We start from the raw sequence: 12,232 nt of genomic DNA, 5'->3' as shown, positions 1-12,232 counted from the left end.
ATCTGAGGAGTTACCTGCTGCCCTTGTCCTTCTAGGTGGAAGAGGTCGCGGATTTGGGAGGTGCTGCCGAAGAAGCCTTGGCGAGTTGCTGCAGTGCATCTTGTAGATGATACACACTGCAGCCACGGTACGCCGGTGGTGGAGGGAGTGAATGTTTAAGGTGTTGGATGGGGTGCCAATCAAGCGGGCTGCTTTGTCCTGGATGGTGTCGAGCTTCTTGAGTGTTGTTGGAGCTGCACTCATCCAGGCAAGTGGAGAGTATTCCATCACACTCCTTACTTGTGCCTTGTAGATGTTGGAAAGGCTTTGGGGAGTCAGGAGGTGAGACACTCGCCACAGAATACCTAGCCTGCTCTTGTTGCCACAGTATTTATGTGGCTGGTCCAGTTAAGGTTTTGGTCAATGGTGACCCCCCAGGATGTTGATGGTGGGGGATTCGGCAATGGTAATGCCGTTGAATGTCAAGGGGCGGTCGTTAGACTCTCGCTTGTTGGAGATAGTCATTGCCTGGCACTTGTGTGGCGCAAATGTTACATGTCACTTATCAGCCCAGGCCTTAACGTTGTCCAGGTCTTGTTGCATGTGGGCATGGACTGCTTCATTATCTGAGGAGTTGCGAATGGAGCTGAACACTGTGCAGTCATCAATGAGCATCCCCATTTTTGACCTTATGTTGGAGGGAAGGTCATTGATGAAGCAGCTGAAGATGGTTGGGCCTAGGACACTGCCCTGTAGTAGATGCAATTTATCTTGATTTCAAAAGGCTTTCAATAAGGTGCCACATAATAGATTAATGAATAAGGTTAGAGCATGTGAAGTCAGGGGATAAGTAGCAGAATGGATCGCTAGCTGGCTTCAAGACAGAAAGCAGAGAGTAGGGGTAACGGCTAGCTATTCACAGTGGCAGAAGGTGGAAAGTGGGGTCCCACAAGGATCAGTGCTGGGACCAATGCTGTTCACAATTTATATTAATGATTTAGACCTTGGAATCAAAAACACAATTTCAAAATTTGCGGATGACACCAAATTGGGGCGGGGCGGCAGGGTGATAGTCGATACTGAGGAGGACTACAACAAATTACAATAAGACCTTAATAAACTTGCAGAATGGGCATATAATTGGCAAATGAATTTCAACATAGATAAGTGTGAGGTCTTGCATTTTGATAAGAAAAATAAGGAGGTCACATATTACTTGGAAAATAAAAACCTAAATGGGATAGAGGAGCAAAAGTATCTGGGAGTACAAATACACAAATCACTAAAAGTAGTGATGCAGGTTAATAAAACTGTAAAAAAAAAGACTTGCATTTATATAGTGCCTTTCACAACCACTGGACATCCCAAAGCGCTTTACAGTCAATGAAGTACTTTTGAATGTAGGAATGTTGTAATGTAGGAAAGGCGGCAGCCAATTTGCGCACAGCGAGCTCCCACAAACAGCAATGTGACAATGACCAGATAATCTGTTTTAGTGACATTGATTGAGGGATAAATATTGGCTAGGACACCGGGGATAACTCCCCAGCTCTTCTTCGAAATAGTGCCATAGGATCTTTTACATACACCCGAGAGTGCAGACAGGGCCTCAGTTTAACGTTTCATCCGACAGTACAGCACTCCTTCAGTACTACACTGGTACTGTCAGCCTAGAGTTTTGTGCTGAAGTCTATGGAGTGGGACTTGAACCTGCAACCTTCTGACTCAGAGACAAGAGTACTACCAACTGAGCCACAGCTGACAAAAAAAAGGCAAACCAAGCACTAGGGTTTATTTCTAGAGGGATAGAATTGAAAAGTAGAGAAGTTATGCTAAACTTGTATTGAACCTTGTTTATACCACACTTGGAGTATTATGTACAGTTCTGGTCACCATATTATAAAAAGGATATAGAGGAACTGGAGAGGGTGCATAAAAGATTTCCAAGGATGATACCAGAACTGCGAGGTCATACCTATCAGGAAATGATTAAGAGGTTGGGTCTCTTTTCTCTTGAAAAGAGAAGGCTGAGGGGTGACCTAATAGATGTCTTTAAAATTATGAAAGGTTTTGTTAGAGTAGATACAGAGAGAGTGTTTCTACTTGTGGAGAGGAGCATAACTAGAGGCCATCAATATAAGATAGTCACCAAGAAATCAAATACGGAATTCAGAAGAAACTTCTTTACTCAGAGAGTGGTGAGAATGTGGAACTCGCTACCACAGGGAGTGGTTGAAGCGAATAGTATAGATGCATTTAAGGGGAGGCTAGACAATCGAGGGTTATGCTGATAGAGTTGGAAGAGGAAGGAGGCTCGAGTGGAGCATAAATGCCGGCATGGACTGGTTGGGCTGAATGGCTTGTTTCTGTGTTGTATATCCTATGAAATTCTATGCACGTTATTTTGTTTCTCTTTCAAAGGTACCCTATGTATCAGGATGTATGCAAACATATTGGCCCGGAATTTGCGGTGGGTAATAACAGTGAACGAACAGCGTTCGCTGTTATTACCTCCTTGAAATTGACTGCAATGTCAGGATGTTATGCATGTGTATCCTAACACAGAAATAGTGGTCAGTCATTCACTGCTCCGACGCTGGCTGCGCTCTGCCCTCCACCATCTCCCCCACCCTAAGCCAGCAATCAATGTAATCTATCAAATCAGGGAAACTGATGAAAACTTTGGCTCTTCCGTGGTCAGACCACTGTTACATACCCCATTAAAAGTTAGACCCTTTTGGATTCATTGTGACTGGGGTTTTAATAGCGTATTGACTGCTAAACAAACATCATGGTCCTGAAAAACTAATTTTAATTTTGTGGAGTGTCAAATTTATCCATTTTAATTAAAATTAAAATTTTAAAGAAAATTTTAATGTTTCAAAAAGTTTGTTCATTTTATTTCAGGTTTACCTTTTCCCCATGTGAGAGCCCTATCTTTGTTTTGCTCTCTATAACATTTTTAAAAAGTTAGAATCAAAAGAACTTACTCACTTCCTGCTTATCGGTCTGTGAGAATTCTGCATTGTGATTGGCTGTTTAGATAGCTTGTTGACGCCACAGCAGCTCGCACGAGGGCATTCCCACTAAACTACGCTGATTTCAACTGCACGTCGGAAAAGCCGAACTTCTCACCACAGAAATTGCGAGATCTTTGTGGGAAGCTTACTTCGGGGCCAGCGGCGAACACCTTTGCTTTGCTGCTGACTGCAAATTACGGGCCAATTATTTTTAAACTGTTATGGTTCTCAAAAATGATGTGATGATGCAGAAATACAGCACTGTCATGAACTCAGCTTTCAGCTGATAGCTGACTGTAAAAAATGTCACTGCGTATTCTGACCTTCCAAGGAAATGTACTTTTGCACACTATTTCTATGCCTCCTCTGGACTATTTCTTCATTTTACAAAATGAAGTCCAGATTTTGCTGGAGCGGGGTATCTCATGGTGTGCCCCATTGTTGGTGCACATTTAGGTTTTAAAAAAGTTTGCGCACAAAGTTGCTGTAAGTACGAGCGGATAATGGCACAGTGAAGGCAACAGGGCACCTGGGACCTGAGTGAACAACAGGACAAACAGTGTATCTCCTTAACCAATGAGATTTAGGGTTTGAAAAATAAATACAGGAAGGAGGGTGAATTAGAGTGGGTGAATTCAATGTCAAATCAGGTACAGAAAGAGAAATAGAGGAAATAAAACTTGGATTAAGAGAGAGAAAAAAGAGACATAAAGCAGAAGTAAGAAAACTATTTTTTAAATTTAACTTTTTAAAAATCTCTGAAAACAATTCAAAGCTTGATGGAATGAGACTCCACACTTATAATTGTTTACTTTCTGGGCAAGTGAGGTTGTTTGGCAGTCATTAACAATTAACAAATCATTAAAAGGGTACTTATGCTGTTAATTACTAGACTTAACTTTCTGTGGTGAATTTAATGGTCATTAATGCGCAAATGGTTAATTTCATGAAAATCAAGAGGAGGTTAAGATGCTTTTTTCGTGAAATTAATGGTGGAGTGGTGCAAATCAGCCAGCAATTTGTGGTAATTTGCAATTCACGGGGTATCGCTTCATTGCTAAAAGTTGCCATCTGATTTACGCATTAAAAGCAGCATGCATCGTTTAGATGCCGTCATTTTTTCAGCAAAATCTGGCCCATCTATCTATATATATATAAAGGAATCGTTCTGTCTGTCTATCTGTCTGTCCTTCTGTCTGTCTGTCCTCACGTGTGTGTCTGTCCGGCTATGCGCTCGAAAGTTACAGAGCGTACCTACACGTGCGTTACATAGAGTCATAGAGTTTTACAGCACAGAAAGAGGCCCTTCGGCCCATCGTGTCTGCGCCGCCCATCCATCCCTGTCCAGTCTAATCCCATTTTCCAGCATTTGGTCCATAGCCTTGTATGCAATGGCATTTCAAGTGCTCATCCAAATGCTTCTTGAATGTTGTGAGGGTTCCTGCCTCTACCACCCTTTCAGGCAGTGAGTTCCAGCTTCCAACCACCATCTGGGTGAAAAAGTTCCTCCTCAAATCCCCCCTAAATCTCCTGCCCCTTACCCTGAATCTGTGCCCCCTTGTTATTGACCCCCCTACTAAGGGGAAAAGTTCCTCTTTATCTACCCTATCTATGCCCCTCATCATTTTGTACACCTCAATCAGGTCCCCCCTCAGCCTCCTTTGCTCCAAGGAAAACAACCCCAGCCTGTAGAGTCTCTCTTCATAGCTAAGGCGCTCCATCCCAGGTAACATCCTGGTGAATCTTCTCTGCACCCTCTCCAGAGCAATCACATCCTTCCTATAGTGAGGCGACCAGAACTGCACACAGTACTCCAGCTGTGGCCTCACCAGCGTTTTGTACAGCTCCATCATAACCTCCCTACTCTTATATTCTATGCCTCTGCTAATGAAGGCAAGTATCCCATATGCCTTTTTAACCACCTTATCTACCTGCTCCGCTGCCTTCAGGGATCTATGTACATGTACACCAAGGTCCCTCTGACCCTCTGTACTTCCTAGGGCCCTACCACCCATTGTGTATTCCCTTGCCTTATTTGACCGTCCAAAATGCATCACCTCGCATTTTTCCGGGTTAAATTCCATTTGCCACTTTTCCGCCCATCTGACCAACCCGTTAATATCGTCCTGTAGCCTGAGACTTTCCTCCTCGCAATTTACCACCCCACCAATTTTCGTGTCATCCGCGAACTTACTGATCATACCCTTTACATTCTCATCCAAATCGTTAATGTAGATCACAAACAGCAAGGGACCCAGCACCGATCCCTGAGGTACCCCACTGGACACAGGCTTCCAGTCACAAAAGCAACCTTCGACCATCACCCTCTGCCTCCTGCCACTCAGCCAGTTTAGGATCCAACGCGCCAAGGCCCCCTGGATCCCATGGGCTCTTACCTTCTTGACCAGTCTCCTATGCGGGACTTTGTCAAAAGCTTTACTGAAGTCCATGTAAACCACATCCACAGCATTTCCCTCATCTACACAGCTAGTCACCCCCTCGAAAAATTCAATCAGATTGGTCAGACATGATTTACCCTTGACAAAGCCATGCTGACTATCCCCGATTAATCCTTGCCTCTCCAAGTGGAGACTAATTCTGTCCCTCAGAATTTTTTCCAATAATTTCCCTACCACAGATGTTAGGCTCACTGGCCTGTACTTCCCTGGTTTATCCCTGCTACCCTTCTTGAATAATGGTACTACGTTAGCTGTTCTCCAGTCCTCTGGTACATCCCCTGTGGCCAGAGAGGTTCTGAAAATTTGTGTCAGAGCCCCCGCAATCTCCTCCCTTGCCTCACACAACAGCCTGGGATACATCTCGTCCGGGCCTGGGGATTTATCCACTTTTTGGCCTGCTAAAACCGCTAGTACCTCCTCCCTCTCGATGCTAATATGTTCAAGTATGTCACAGTCCCCTTGCCCGATTTCTATGCCTACATCATCTTTCTCCACAGTGAACACGGAGGCAAAAAATTCATTTAAAACCCCACCTACTTCTTCTGGCTCTACACACAGCTTGCCACTTTGGTCCCTAATGGGCCCTACCCTTTCCCTGGTTATCCTCTTGCCCTTAATATACTTATAAAACATCTTAGGATTTTCCTTTATCTTGCTCGCCAGTGTTATTTCATGGCCCCTCCTCGCCCTCCTAATTTCCTTTTTAAGTATGCCCCTGCACCTCTTATACTCCTCTAGGGCTTCCACCGTCTTTTGTCTTTTGTAACTGCCAAAAGCCCCCCTTTTTTTCCTAATGCATTTTTGTATGTCCTTTGTCATCCAAGGTTCCCTTTGCTTGTTGGTCCCACCCTTGACCCTTACAGGAACATGTTGGTGTTGTACTCTCTCTATTTCCCTTCTGAAAGCCTCCCACTGTTTTGATGTGGATTTTCCTATAAGTAGCTGCTCCCAGTCCACTTTGGCCAGATCCTGTCTTATCTTATTAAAATCTGCCTTCCCCCAATTTAGAACCCTTATTTCCGGGCCGTCTTTGTCTTTTTCCATGACCACCTTAAATCTCACCGAATTGTGGTCACTATCGCCAAAATGCTCTCCTACAGACACGTCCACCACCTGCCCGTCTCCATTCCCTAGAATTAGGTCCAGCACCGCTCCCTCTCTTGTAGGACCTTCTACATGTTGGCTCAAAAAGCTTTCCTGAATGCACTTTAAGAATTTTTCACCCTCCAAGCCTTTCACACTCTGACTATCCCAATTTATATTGGGGAAGTTGAAATCCCCCACTATTATTACCCTATTATTTTCGCACTTCTCTGAGATTTGCCTGCATATCTGTTCCTCTATCTCCCCCTGGCTGTTTGGGGGCCTATAGTACACTCCCAGCAAGGTGCTTGCCCCCTTTTTGTTTTTAAGTTCTACCCATATGGCCTCATTAGAGGAACCCGCTAATATATCATCCCTCCTTACAGCAGTAATAGACTCCTTAATTAATATTGCAACACCCCCTCCCCTTTTACCCCCCCCTCTGTCTCGCCTGAAGATTCTATACCCCGGAATATTCAGCTGCCAGTCCTGACCCTCCCTCAACCATGTCTCCGTGATAGCCACAATATCGTACTCCCATGTGTTCATCAACAACTTCAGTTCATCCACCTTATTTGCAAGACTCCTTGCATTAAAATAAATGCATTCCAGCCCTGCCATATTCCCTTTTGCCTTCACATCTTTGCTCTGCCTTCCCTGCTGACTTGTTTTTTCCTCCGTATTTGGCTGTACCTCACCCCCTACTATAGCTCCACTCTGTATCCCATCCCCCTGCCGAGTTAGTTTAAACCCCCCCCAGCAGTGCTAGCAAACCTCCCCGCAAGGATATTGGTTCCCCTCTGGTTCAGGTGTAAACCGTCCGACTTGTACAAGTCCCACCTGCCCCAGAAGCAGTCCCAGTGATCCAGGAAACTAAAGCCCTCCCTCCTGCACCATCCCTTCAGCCACGCATTCATCTGTTCTATCCTCCTATTCCTATACTCACTAGCACGTGGCACCGGGAGTAAGAAAGAAAGCTCACCATTCCAAAACGATGGTGAGCGTATTTACGTTTCGGCCGGACAAAAATTGTGCCCGCGGTATCCGAAAAACCTTCAACATTCCGCTCATTAGCATCTCATTATCCGCTCATTAGCGACAGAGTGACCGCGAGGTCGACCAATCGTACGCCGGGTTGCTGGCGCGTGCGGCCGAGCCCTCCTACGGTCGAGTGACGGGACGATTGACGAATCCTACGCTTCGGTCACCTGACGGTCGACCAATCGGTGCGTGTGTGGGCGGGCCTTATCGTTCTGAACCGAGGTGAGTCGCCGCCATCTTGATTCCAAACTTTTCCTTTCTTTTTCGCGCTTTCTGCATCTTTAAAAAAAACGTTGCTTTTAAAACACATATTGTTTTTAAAAAAAGTTAATTACTTTCTAAATCTTTTATCTAATCTCATTAATTTTCCTACCTTTCCCCATTTTTCCAGGTAGGCCTCGAAGCCTCGGCCTCTCCTCCGCACCCACGCCCGAGCTAGGCACCTCCCGGCCCCAGTCAACAAGCGGCCCCCGATCGCCGCCATCTTTGTGAAGGCTGGAGGGGCGGGCCTCAGCCGAGCGCGGCTACCGCCGCCATCTTAGTAAAGGCTGGTGCGACGGTGGCGGCACGGAGCTCCGCGGAGCAGGAGCGCGGCGGCGTCTAACTCTTCCCCCCCCCCCCCCCGCAGTCTGTCTCTCTCTCTCTTCCCTGCGCCTCCTGAATGCGCGGGGGAAGAGGCCCGGGGCACCGTGGCTGCTTTCGGAGACTTCAACTCCGTGACAGGTGAGGAGGGTCTTTGTTAACGCAATCGGCCGCTCAGGCCCAGAGATTGGGAGGCGGAAAAGGGTTACCAAGGCAACCGGGGCTCGGGCGGGGGGTGGGGCTCCAGAGATCGGGCCTCCGGAGATCGCGGGGGCGGGGGGGCGAGCCTCTGGAGATCGCAGCGGGGGGGTGGGGGGCGAGCCTCGGGAGATCGCGGGGGGGGGGAGGGGGGGCAAGCCTCGGGAGATCGCGGGGGGGGCGAGCCGCGGGGGGGGGCGAGACTCGGGAGATCGCGGGGGGGGCGAGCCTCGGGAGATCGCGGGGGGGGGGGAGGGGGGGGCGAGCCTCGGGAGATCGCGGGGGGGGCGAGCCTCGGGAGATCGCGGGGGGGGGGGAGGGGGGCAAGCCTCGGCAGATCGCGGGGGGGCAAGCCTCGGCAGATCGCGGGGGGGAGGGGGGCGAGCCTCGGGAGATCGCGGGGGGGGGAGGGGGGGCGAGCCTCGGGAGATCGCGGGGGTGAGCCTCGTGGGGGGGGGGCGGGGAGCGAGCCTCGGGGGGGGGCGAGCCTCGGGAGATCGGGGGGGGGGCGAGCCTCGGGAGATTGGGGGGGGGCGAGCCTCGGGGGGGGTGGGGGGCGAGCCTCAGGAGATCGGGGGGGGTGGGGGGCGAGCCTCGGGGGGGGGGGCGAGCCCCGGGAGATTGGGGGGAGGGCAGGGCTCGGGAGATCGGGGCGGGCGGGGCTCCATAGATCGGGGGGGGGCGGGGGCTCGATAGATCGGGGGGGGCGGGGCTCGGGAGATCGGGGGGGCGGGGCTCGGGAGATGGGGTCGGGGCTCGGGAGATCGGGGCAGGCGGGGGAGCCTCGGGAGATCGGGGGGGGGTGGGAGAGCCTCGGGAGATCAGGGGGGGGTGGGGCTCGGGGACTCCCCCCCCCCCCCATCCCCCCTCCCCTCCCCTCCCCTTCCCCCCCCCTCCCCCCGCTCCCTCTCCCCTCCCCTCCCCTCCTCCCCCCTCCTCTTCCCCCCTCCCCCTCCCCTTCCCCTCTCCCCCCCTCTTCCCCCCAGTTGCTCTCTCTCTTCCACCCAGTCGCTCTCTCTCTTCCCCCCCCAGTCGCGCTCTCTCTTCCCCCCCAGTCGCTCTCTCTCTTCCCCCAGTCGCTCTCTCTCTCTTCCCCCAGTCGCTCTCTCTCTTTTCCCCTCAGTCGCTCTCTCTTCCCCCCAGTCGCTCTCTCTTCCCCCCAGTCGCTCTCTCTCTTCCTCCCAGTCGCTCTCTCTCTTCCCCCCAGTCGCTCTCTCTCTCTCTTCCAACAACAACATGCCCTCGAAAAAGCCTCGGCACCGCCGGGCACTTCAGCTAGTATAGTATAAAAGAAATGCCCTGTGGGAGGAGGTGTAAACAGCCAAAAGGGTATTTACTGCCTACACAATTTTGAAAATCCTATGTATTTAGTAATGAGAGAACTCTTCAATTAGAGATTGTTCTACGTTAAGTTATTTGAAATCTATTAAACAGGAAGGTTATGGAGTGTAAGTAACGGCTCACTTTATCAGAATTCCTCTCCCCACAGTACTGTCCTCTGTTAAATAAATTAGATAGTTATAAAATTTCAACAGAGTTTCTCCCGACCTGCCTCTGTAATTCTGGTGGAAATCCTGGAGAAACGGTGTAAATGTCATTTATACCATTTTCTCCAGGGATTCCGCCGAAGTTAAGTAAAAAAATTAACTTCCCACGGAGGTCCCCGCGGAAATTTTATCCTGTTAAGTGTTAGACAATGACAATGTAGAATTTACTGGGAGTCAAGTATATGGATGGTGAAATTGGCCTTCGGTGAAAGCAGGAAATGGGCGACAGTGAATTGGCATCTTGTTTTACACCGCACCCGATAGCATGTCAATGGAAAAGAAAATCGGGCATGATGTAAAACGGGCTGCCGATTTGCTACAGCCCCTTTTGTGCTTTCACTGAAGACCAATTTCACCCCCATGCTGTCAATGATATTAGTTACAAGAATTGGGAAACAACACTGGCCAATAGAAGGGACTGTTTTAAATTGTTCCAGAAGATTAAAATAAATTTAGAACATTCATTTGGACAGTAGTAGAACCCACTGAATAAAACTATTTTTTCAATGATTACGATTCAATTATAAATTATTTAATTGTTCATAAGTTATGCACAGACACATGCAGGCACACCAACTCACACTTTACATAAGCATACCCCAGAGGGCTATGGATTCTCAGTGAATGAGTATATTCAAGACTGAGATCAAAAGATCAAGGGATATGGGGTTAGGTGAGAAAGTTCAGCCATAATCTTATTGAATGGCGGAGCAGGCTTGATGGGCCATATGGTCTACTCCTGCTCCTATTTCTTATGTTATGAACACACCCTGATTCACTCAGGCACACACACATACATGCTCATTCTCACATTTATATACAGTATACCCATTCACACAGGCATTGCAGTTTTTGTACGTTTTTGTTACATGTAAATACATTTTAAGATAGCTGTTACTTCTAGATTTTTTACTTAACTAAGTAATTGATTGTAAAAACATTACCAATACTGTTATAGTGCACAAGCAGCAGTCTATTTACAGGCTAAAGAAGGATTTCTGCACTTAATCTGCTCATAACTCTGATCACCAGTTTAAGCTGTTCTTTCAGTTAACAGTGCATTGCTGATCTGTGTATTCTGATGTATGAAGCTTAATGTATATTAAACAACATACTATTTCATATAATTGCAGTTACTAGCTTTGGCAGCTAACCATAAACACAGAAGAAAACTAATTGCTGGGCATCTTGGGCCAGAAATTCGGGTCTCCACGGGTGAGTACATGCTGGGTACTCACGCGTAGGCCCAACGAAAGTGCCGGCTTCATGCATGCACTGCGCATGCGGGAAACAGGAACTTCCGTTCCCTTAAAGGAAGGGGTTCACAGGTCGAACGCATGCGCCGGAGAGGCAGCGTGTATGCCTGGAACTTTTGTTTTTTTTGCAGCTTTCTCCAGGAGGGTAAGTCTCCAGGAGCTACGCTTGTAAAACGCAGTCGCAAGGCTTGCTTTTAACAAGGTAAGTGGTGAATTAAGTTAAATTAAAACATTTTTTCCACTGATTTATTATTTTTAAATAATTTAAAGGTAAGTTTATTTTTAGCCCTGTTAGAAACTGTAATTAATTTTTTCAAAAATTTAAATTACTGTTAAAAAGTTATTTTATGTAATTTAGAGGTTTTTTAAAAATGTGATTTAGAAAAAAAGATTATTTGAAGTTTTAGTGATGTTTTGGGGCTGAATTGTATTCATAGATTTGACAGGACTTCCTGTCAAATCTATGAATACAGATTCCCTGCTACCATTGGCTCTCCATGGCCCATGTGATCCCAGGGGGCGCTTTGAACTAACTGCACCCCTGGGATATGCAAGCACTGCGCGCCGGCAGTTGGAGCAGGGCCAGGATCGGAATCCCACGCGGGCCCACAGCACAACGGCCGGCGCGCTAGGTAAGTGCAGGTCAGAGGCTTGCACCCACGGGAATCCTCCGACCCGAATTTCTGGGCCAATGTGGTTGTAGAGATATTCACAAAAAATATTATAACTAGATATTAAAGTTCAATGAAGGATTGCGTGTGGCAATGGCTTCTACTCTCTACGCAGTGTCTTAGCCAAACACAGATTTTAAAGATAGATATGCCTTTTTGAGTTCAGGAGTTTAGTCACTGTGAATGGGCTTCCAACAAGAAACATTAATTTAACAACATAACGATTATAATTACCTCCAACAGTTATATCTTGTACTTCTGATCGTTATCAATTTTTAACAGTTTCAAATAAATGAGTAAGTGCTGATTAGCATATATTGTTTCATCAATCTGGGTCAATTTAGATTTTAATTCATAGCACACTGCAATCAATACAATTGGCCAAACTGATCATAA

At 47.4% G+C, this 12,232-nt stretch overlaps 1 protein-coding gene across 4 annotated transcripts in view; it reads right to left on the bottom strand.

Annotated features, from left to right (window-relative positions):
- nwd2 (NACHT and WD repeat domain containing 2) overlaps positions 1-12,232 on the bottom strand; it is a 230,675-nt gene that overhangs the window by 21,467 nt on the left and 196,976 nt on the right. The gene's annotated exons all lie outside the window — the stretch shown is intronic.

This window comes from Somniosus microcephalus, chromosome 2 (assembly GCF_052327205.1).
Source record: "Somniosus microcephalus isolate GS21.2 chromosome 2, FLI_Smic_1.0, whole genome shotgun sequence".
NCBI classification, from domain to species: domain Eukaryota; kingdom Metazoa; phylum Chordata; class Chondrichthyes; order Squaliformes; family Somniosidae; genus Somniosus; species Somniosus microcephalus.
The sequence above is the reverse complement of the archived record's forward strand: the minus strand, read 5'-3'. Positions and strand labels throughout refer to the sequence as shown.